Below are 8,901 nucleotides of genomic sequence, written 5' to 3'. Positions count from 1 at the left end.
AATTTCTTTTAAATGTCTCATACCTTTTAACCATACTGCTTATGGCCCTCACTATCTCAACTATCAATGTGAGAAGTGTGAGGTCCCCCCTGCGAGAACAGAGCGTTTTGTCCTTTTTAAAACTTTTAAGTCAGATGTGTTTTTATTGCAAGTGTACTCTGCCTTTTTAACAAATTACAGGAAATGGGATGAGATGTAGACCTTGGGGCCCTCCATATGGAGTGGCTCCAATGGCAACAGAAATTACAGTGTTGCCATTCTAAAAAGTAATCCACATGTTTTGGTGAAGGGCAGCACAAGGGTGAGGGATGGGCAGGCAATTTTAGCCAACATGAATTTTTTAGAAAAGGATTTTAATGTTCTTAATGTGTATGGTTTTATTGACAAAAATGATAAGTATGAGCTTTTAGAAGACCTGCAGCCCCATATGCTAGGCAGGGCTCCCTTAGTGGTGGCAGGGGATTTTTAATTGTGTTTTAACTCAGAAAGATAGGAAGAGGGCAGGAGAAGACTTTAAGTTTGACAAAACATTGGTATTATTGCAGGGCTTATGTTGCCTTCACATGCTATTGGAATTATTGTAAATAAGAGTTTCCCACTTGGAAGTTGCACATGAATGACCCCTCAAGTCATAATTATGACTGGGAAATTCTGAGATAATTTTGATACCCGAGTTTCCAAGGTGGGAGGAGTCCTAAACTTTCAACATGGCGGAGGAGAGTACAGTTTCTGAAGTGAAAGACAGGTTATGTTATTTTTTCTAAATACCCCAAATCAAAATCAAATCAAATCACTTTATTGTCACTCAACCATATACACAAGTGCAACAGTGGGTGAAAGTCTTGGGTGCAGTTCCGAGCAACATAGCAGTCATGACAGTTATGAGACATATACCAATTTACAATAAACATCAGATTTACACAACACAATTTACATATTTAATATACACAATTACACACAACACAATATACAAATAATAATATACAATGTACAGTATACAATACACACAATATAGAATACACACACACAATACAGAATACACAGTATACAATAAAAAATAGTATATATAAAATATACAGTAGGTTGTATTGTGCTGTATTGACATTCAGGCTGTTGGTTGATAGTCAGTTGCCAGTGTGTTGTTAAGAGAGAATATATGATTGCTGGTGGGAAGAAGCTGTCATGGAGTCGGCTGGTGTGGGTCCTGATGCTGCGATACTGCCTGCCTGATGGTAGCAGTAAGAGCAGCCCATGGCTCGGGTGGCTGGAGTCTCTGATGATCCTCTGAGCTTTTTTCACACACCGCCTGGTATAGATGTCATGGACGAAGGGGAGCTCACCTCCGATGATGTGTCTGGCAGTTCACACCACCCTTTTCAGGGCTTTGCGGTTGAAGGCAGTGCTGTTGCCGTACCAGGCGGTGATGCAGCCAGTCAGGATGCTCTCTACAGTGCTGGTGTAGAACCATGTGAGGATGTGGTGGTTCATTCCAAACTTCCTCAGCCATCTCAGGAAGAAGAGGCAATGGTGAGCCTTCTTCACAACGGTCTCAGAATGGACGGACCATGTGAGTTCCTCAGTGATGTGGACACAGAGCTGTTGAGTTGAAGCTGCTGACTCTCTCCACCGGTGCTTCATTGATGGTGATGGGGCTGTGCTCTCTGTCTTTTCTCCTGAAGTCCACCACAAGCTCCTTGGTCTTACTGACGTTGAGGGAGAGATTGTGCTCCTGACACCAGCGTGTCAGAGTGTGCACCTCCTCTCTGTAGGCTGTTTCATCATTGTCAGTGATCAGATCTACCACCATTGTATCATTAGCAAACTTAATTATGGCATTGGAGCTGTGTGTTGCCACACAGACATGTGTGTACAGGGAATACAGGAGTGGGCTGAAAACACAGCCCTGCGGGGCTCCAGTGTTGAGGGTCAGTGATGAGCAGATGTTGCTGCCCATTCTAACCACCTGGCATCTACCTGACAGGAAGTCCTCGATCCAGCTGCACAGCGAGCTGTTTAAGCCCAGAGCCTGGAGTTTCACATCAAGCTTGGAGGGCACTATGGTGTTGAATGCTGAGCTGTAGTCTACAAACAGCATTCTCACATATGTGTTCCTTTTTTCCAGGTGGGAGAGAGCAGTGTGTAGTGTAGATGCAATGGCATCATCAGTGGAGTGGTTGTTGCGGTAAGCAAACTGCAGTGAGTCCAGTGAGGCAGGCAGCACAAAGAAGATGTAATCTCTGATTAGTCTCTCAAAGAATTTGCTGATGATGGGGGTCAGAGCAACAGGACGGCAGTCATTTAAGCAAGTGATTTTGGATTGCTTTGGTACAGGACCTTTTAAAGCATGTGGAGACCACAGACAAGGAGATGAAAAGGTTGAAAATGTCCGTAAAAACACCAGCCAGTTGTTTCGCTAATGCTCTGATGACGCGGCCCGGAATGCCATCTGGACCCGCAGCTTTACGGATATTCACCCATCAGAAGGATCAAGTTACATCAGTTACAAAGACAGAGAGTGAACTAACCTCTGTAGCTTCGACCACGAGAGCTCTCTCCGCGAGGGCGGTGTTATTTCCCTTGAAACGAGCATAAAATGTATTAAGCTCATCCGGGAGAGAGGCAGCAGTGTTCACGGCGGAGTTTTTATTCCCTTTGAAGTCCGTGATGATATTAATTCCCTGCCACATGCATCTAGAGTCGGTGGTGTTGAACTGCCCTTCAATTTTGTCCCTGTACTGGCGTTTGGCTGCTCTGATAGTTTTGTGAAGGGCACAACTGGTTTGTTTATGCTCCTCCGCATTCCCGGAATTAAAAGTGGAGGTCCGCGCATTAAGTGCCACACGAACATCCCTATTAATCCATGGTTCTGGTTGGGGTAGATCCGTATTGTTTTGGTTATCACTACATCATCTATGCACTTCCTGATGAAACACGTTACGCTATCAGCGTGGACCTCGATGTCATCATGAGAGACAGACCAGAACATCTCATCATGATCAAAACACAATAAACACATTCTGTAGCATAGAATCTGATTGGTCCGACCAGCACTAGATCGTTCTGAGGGCGAGTGCTTCCTGTTTCAGTTTTTGCCTGTAAGTGGGCAGAAGCAGAACAGAAGAGTGTTCCGATTTGCCAAATGGTGGGCGGGGGAGGGATTTGTAGCCATCCTGAAAGGGAGAGTAGCAATGGTCCAAAACCTGGTCCCCTCATGTGTTGAAACTGATGTGTATTTCGGTGCTATTGACTTGAAGTTGACTTTGTTAAAGTCCCCAGTCACAATGAACGTGGCCTCAGGGTGCGTGGTTTCCTGCTCACTTATACTCCCATACATTCCTTGAGTGCCCGGTCTGTGTTGGCTTGTGGCGGGATGTACAAAGCTGTGATAATGACCACTGTGAATTCCCTCGGTAGCCAGAATGGTCGACACAGAAGCATGAGAATTTCCAGATCAGGAGAGCAGAAAGAATTGATAGAATGTACCTGATCACACCAGGATTTGTTGATCATAAAACATACACCACCATCTCTGCTTTAACCTGAGAGGTCTTTCGCTCTGTCCGTTCGGTGCACAAAGAACCCCATGGGTTCGATGGCTGAGTATGGAATTTCTGCAGACATCCAAGTTTCTGTTAGGCAGATAATGCCCTCGTCTCTCATTGGAAAGAGATCCACGCTCTCAGCTCGCAGAGCTTGTTGTCTAGAGACTGAACATTTGCCAGTAGAATGCTAGGTAGCGGGGGTCGATTTGCACAATGTCTTAGTCTGACGAGAACGCCGGCTCTCCTTCCCCTTTTCCGGCTACGTTTCCACAGCCGGGCTGCCCAGACAAAGGGCTCCGCTGTCATGTTTGTAAACAGCGGGTCGGCATTGAGGTATTTAAAGTCCGGTTTTCAGTGTGCTATTGCAGAACCAATGTCCAAAAGTGTTTGTCTATCGTAGACAATAAGGCAGACAACATCCAAGACAAAAAACCTAAGAATTGTAGACAAAACAAACAAAAAACTGCAATACTGGGTCGGAGCTTGCAACGCAGCAGCCATACTTGGCGCCATCTTGAACTTTAGTGTGTAATACAGCTAATTGTTACCGCTTGCCATCATATTTATTTATGTATATCAGCAACCATTCTATGCATGTTGTACATTTTTACATTAGCTTGTATTTGACCAAAATTCCATTATCATCAATAAGCTAACTGAGTGCTATGTATTATGGTGTCAAAATAAAGTTCCTCAAGAAATATATATGAATGAACCTGGCATCGTCCATGATTCCTGTTCTTTCTGACAACAAAGCACGTGAACATGGCATACTCGTAATTACCACTTCAGAAGTGGGGAGTAGGATAATTCCAATAGCACATGAAGGCAGCATTAGTTAGAAATTTTAAGTTAGTTGACTGTTTTAAAACTGTGCATCAAAGAAAGGAGGGCTACACCTGGTTCAGTGGTGATGGCACCAGAGCCTCTCGAAACGACTATGTTTTTATATTGACCCCTTCTTTTCTGATCACATGATGCTGTCTTGCACCCTTTCACTGCCCACTGGTGTGACTATAGGGGGAGGTCTATGGAAACTTAACTGCTCCCTGTTGGAAGATGAGGAAGTAGTTAGAAAGTACAGGAAGCAGTTCAGCCAATAGCAGACTCTCCAAGACTTTTATGATTCACGCGCACAGTGGTGGGAAATGATAAAGGATCGAACAAGACAGTTTTTTAGGAAGGTAGGGAAAAATAAACAGAACAGAGAGAAGAGATGCATGAAGGGGCTGCAAAAAATACTACAGAGGTATATAAAATAATGGTTTTGATTTTAGTGAAGAGTTCAAAATAAAGAATCAGATGTCAGTTTTAAGTGAAACTCAAAGCAAAGGTGTCATGTTAAGAAGCAGAGAGAGAGAGACACTGAGGAAGGAGAAAAGTGCACTAGATATTTAAAAAAAATAATTACACGTGGAGGGCAATAATATCTTTGACAACTGGAGGGAAGTGCACACAACAAATGAAATATTAAATGGGGTCACAGATTTTTATGAAGATTTATATTGCAAAAAGCAAATAGAAAATGACACCTTACAGGAAGTTTAAGGTTTTTTTTAGAGAAAATATTAAATAGTCAATGTGCGATTTTATCCCATGATTTTACCATTTTAAAAATCCATAAAGCCCTTAAAGGTTTTAATGGGGGAAGTCCCCAGCATTTTAGCACACTATTTACTGACTGTTTTTAAATAATTTGAGAACTTTGACAGACTTCCTCACAGCTAAAAATTAAAGATAGTTTCACATTTACATTAAAAAGAAACAAGACTGGCTTAAAGAACTGGCAACCAATCACACTTTTAAACTTTGACTGCAAGCTTTTTAGTAAAATTTTAGCCAAAAGCATGTCGACCATTTAAGAGGACGTGATCCACTCAGATCAAGCTTGTGCTGTGCCCGGGAAAAAGATCACGGACAGCTTAGTGTTGATTAGAGATGCCATCTGTTACGTGAGAGACAGAAACATTTGGCTAGTAGTCCTAAATGTAGATTTTGAAAAAGCATTTGACCGAATCTAGACACAGGCGGATTTGTTTTTTAAAGAGGGTGATTTTAAGATTTTAGGGGTTACATTTGACAAAGAGGGAGGTGGACAAGAAAACTGGACTGACTTGTCAGGGAAAGTTAGTAAATGACTGGGGTTTTGGGGACTATGACAGATGACAATTGAAGGTAAAGTTCTAATTGTTAAAGCTGTGATTTTTACCCCTGCTCTTATTGGTGTATTCTGTTTTTAGTCCCCCAAGAAACTTTCTTTTCGACCTGGAGAGGGCGGTGTTTTACTTTGTGTGGGGATCCAATTGGGAATGCCTGAAGAGGGAGGTTGTCAAAAAAAAGACCGGAGAATGGTGGAAAAGGCCTTCCAGATCCCCACCTGTTTTTAGCCAGCTGCTTCACTGCCCTTCACATCAGCTATGCGATGACCCCATCCAGAAAGAACAAGACCGCAGCCATGAGCAGATTCTAGATGGGGTCATACTTAAGATCCCTGAAAATTTTACTGATAGATTTGAAAACTCCAGTGTATTTTAGCCTTCCAAAAGAATACCTTTTTATCAATACATTTTTTAAAGAAACACATTTTAGAGAATCAGGATGTCACCATTTTAATAAACCACAAATCTCTTGTCTCTCTTGTGCAGGACTGGGAACCAGTGAGTCCTGTTCCAGGCCTCACACTAGGTGAAGCCAAACAGGTTTAGAGAAAAGCTGCCCATCCCGCTATCCAGCAAAAACACAAGGACCTGTCATGGATGGTAGCCCATGAGATCCTCCCGGTCAGGGCGGTTATGCACTCCAGAGGCATGGCCAAAAATCCAGTCTGCCCCCGGTCTGGATGTAATTCCCCAGAGACCATTCGTCACCTACTTTGTCAGTGCGGAGCTGCACGGGACCAGTGGACCACGACCGGCCCCCTGTATTTCCCGTGCCTACCAGCGGGTGGGGTCCAGGTGGACTACAAGCTTGCCCTCCTTGATGTGGGCCAGAGCTTGAAGGATTTCCCACCACAAAAGTTTACCTTGCTCTGGCTCACCCTCAATGCTATCAAGGATGCCATCTGGACCACCAGAAACCTGCTGGTGGGGATAAATGTGACGGTCCCCCTCCACGCGAGTGAGCTAATGGTCCAATCTATGCTGCAGGGGTACCGCACATTGTTATTTGGCCGCCCGTAGATGCACCATCACCAACATTGGCTATGGAAATAGTGGGCCGGAGGAGAGGGGATCTCCGCTGGGCCCTTGAAGTGATGGGCCTGTGTCTTATTCTGGAGACCATGATGATGGCCCCTTTGGTAGGGACGCACTCCCGGTCCTGACCAACAGATGATATTTTAATCTGATTTGACCACTTTGATACCTGGACTATTGCACATACACACACATAAACACAACTCTTAAATTGACCTTTTTATATTTATTATTTTTAAAAAAAGATTGTGTTTTATGTTTTACTCCTGTGTATTTATTTGTTTGTGTGATTTTAGTGCAAAAGACCTTTTTAACAGTCAAAGTATTAAGTGTTGTGAAAGGAAAAAAATGTGTAAGAAAGAAAAAAATGCTTTGGTGACAGTAAAAAAATAAATGCAAAAGAAAAAAAAATCTGTTCTTATCAGTTTAATATCTGATACCATATATTACATTTATTTTTGGATCCTGGAGATGGAAGCGGGGCTTTCTCCGTCCACTCCGTGTATCAACCTAGTATTGCAGTACTTCCAGGAATTGTGCGCTCCCCTTTCAGGGAATTATATTTTCTGATTAAAATCAGAGATCGTTGTTGGCGAATAAAGCTAGCATTTGAATGCAGATTAACTTACTTTGAGCTCTCGTGTTTTCGCGTGATCGGATGGAAGTTGGGAATAATTTGTTTGCATGAATTCACCACTGGTATTAATGGTAAAGAGAGAATGGGGCCTCTGCCATGTAGCCAAGGCATTCATACTTACATGGCAGGGGAGGTGCTATGATAAAGAAGGTGGTTCACCCAGGGTGAGGCTCAACCATTGCGCTCCGGTTGTGCTGACCCCTGCGAATTCCAAAAACGTGGGAATTTCGACTGCATCATTTCTGATAGTGGGGGACTGTGTTCATGCTCTACCCTGAGAATTCATTTAAAAAAAAGATCTCCTTGACTTTTTCCGTTGTGTTTTTCACGGCGCATGGTCAATTGCTGTGCTTTGCTAAGCGCGAACATCAGCGTTTTAGCCTATCCATTTAGGATTGTTCGTTTTGCTTTAATTGGATTTTAAGAAAAACTATGTTGAAAGGTGTAACAGGTAAAGGTTGGGCAAGGAGGAAGCGGGGAACCGGCTGAACAATCAACATAAACTTCTAATGCATAAATGAACTTAAACAATGAACTTAAACAAACACAGACACACATGCAATGCAACCACGTGTGTCTCTCTCTCGAACTAGTGTCTCTGGCTGGCCCTTATCTCGCTAGGTCTTCCTTCAAACCCCTAAATTGTAAACCAAATCCTGAATAACATCAAACACAGACATCTGAAATAACAATAGAATCGTTTGGTACTTAAGGAGAGATGACAAAGGAATCAGGGAGTCTGTAGTTTTACGCTTATCACTGCGTGTCATTTTCTATTGCAGGTATGTTTCTTTGACTTGTCTTTTTTTAGGAATGTTTGTTTATTCTGATCATTTGTGAAATTGGCTTTGATTGATTTTGTAACTTACGTTTTAAATCCTACGTGGCAAATAAATTGTTACTTTTTGATTTATTCTGTATTCCGCTGAAATCATTTATCACTGGTAGTTTCGAGGGACGCCTTTTGTTACCGCAAACTTATGTCCAGGATAATGATCGTTACTGGAGCTTATGAATAGGAGAAAACCACGTAAGACTACCGGTCACTGCTTATCACCGTCTTAGCAAGTTGAATGAAACGTGACTAAATAAAACTATATTTGTAAACCCTGCAACCGCTGACTATGAACGGAACTGGCGATTTTGTGTCCGTGAGATCTATGTAATTAATCGGCCGGCATATGACTCCCGCGACAACCGGGACCCGATTGAAAGGATAATGAAAGTTAGGATGATTCAGAGTAATCAATATCTTAAAAAGATTAAATTAGGTCATGTGACGCCATGCGAGAAGCAGACGTGTGAGCGACTAGCTCTGCGCACTTTGCTAGTTTTTAATTATTTTCATGTTTAATCCAGTGAGTTTCAATACACCCAGTTACATATTTGCTCTTTGAGGTAAACATGGCAAAGAAGTCAAAATCCTCAGACTCTGGAGACATTAAAAGACACTTATGTGCTGTAGCTGAAACCTCTGACGGGCCTGTGAGCCGGGGACTCGAGTTGGAAAGCGCGACGGGAGAAGAAA

The 8,901-nt window shown here is 42.8% G+C and overlaps 1 non-coding gene and 1 pseudogene across 1 annotated transcript; both read left to right on the top strand.

Moving 5' to 3' along the window:
* The first annotated feature begins 7,102 nt into the window (after positions 1-7,102).
* Positions 7,103-7,283, top strand: LOC127440241 (uncharacterized; annotated as a pseudogene).
* A 203-nt stretch (positions 7,284-7,486) lies between these two features.
* Positions 7,487-7,650, top strand: LOC127440239 (U1 spliceosomal RNA). Its single transcript, XR_007897097.1, has one exon. It is a non-coding gene; the product is annotated as a U1 spliceosomal RNA (small nuclear RNA).
* Positions 7,651-8,901: the final 1,251 nt, after the last annotated feature.

The sequence above is a fragment of the Myxocyprinus asiaticus genome, chromosome 4, assembly GCF_019703515.2.
Source record: "Myxocyprinus asiaticus isolate MX2 ecotype Aquarium Trade chromosome 4, UBuf_Myxa_2, whole genome shotgun sequence".
Taxonomy (NCBI): domain Eukaryota; kingdom Metazoa; phylum Chordata; class Actinopteri; order Cypriniformes; family Catostomidae; genus Myxocyprinus; species Myxocyprinus asiaticus.
This window is presented reverse-complemented; position numbering and strand designations above follow the sequence as displayed.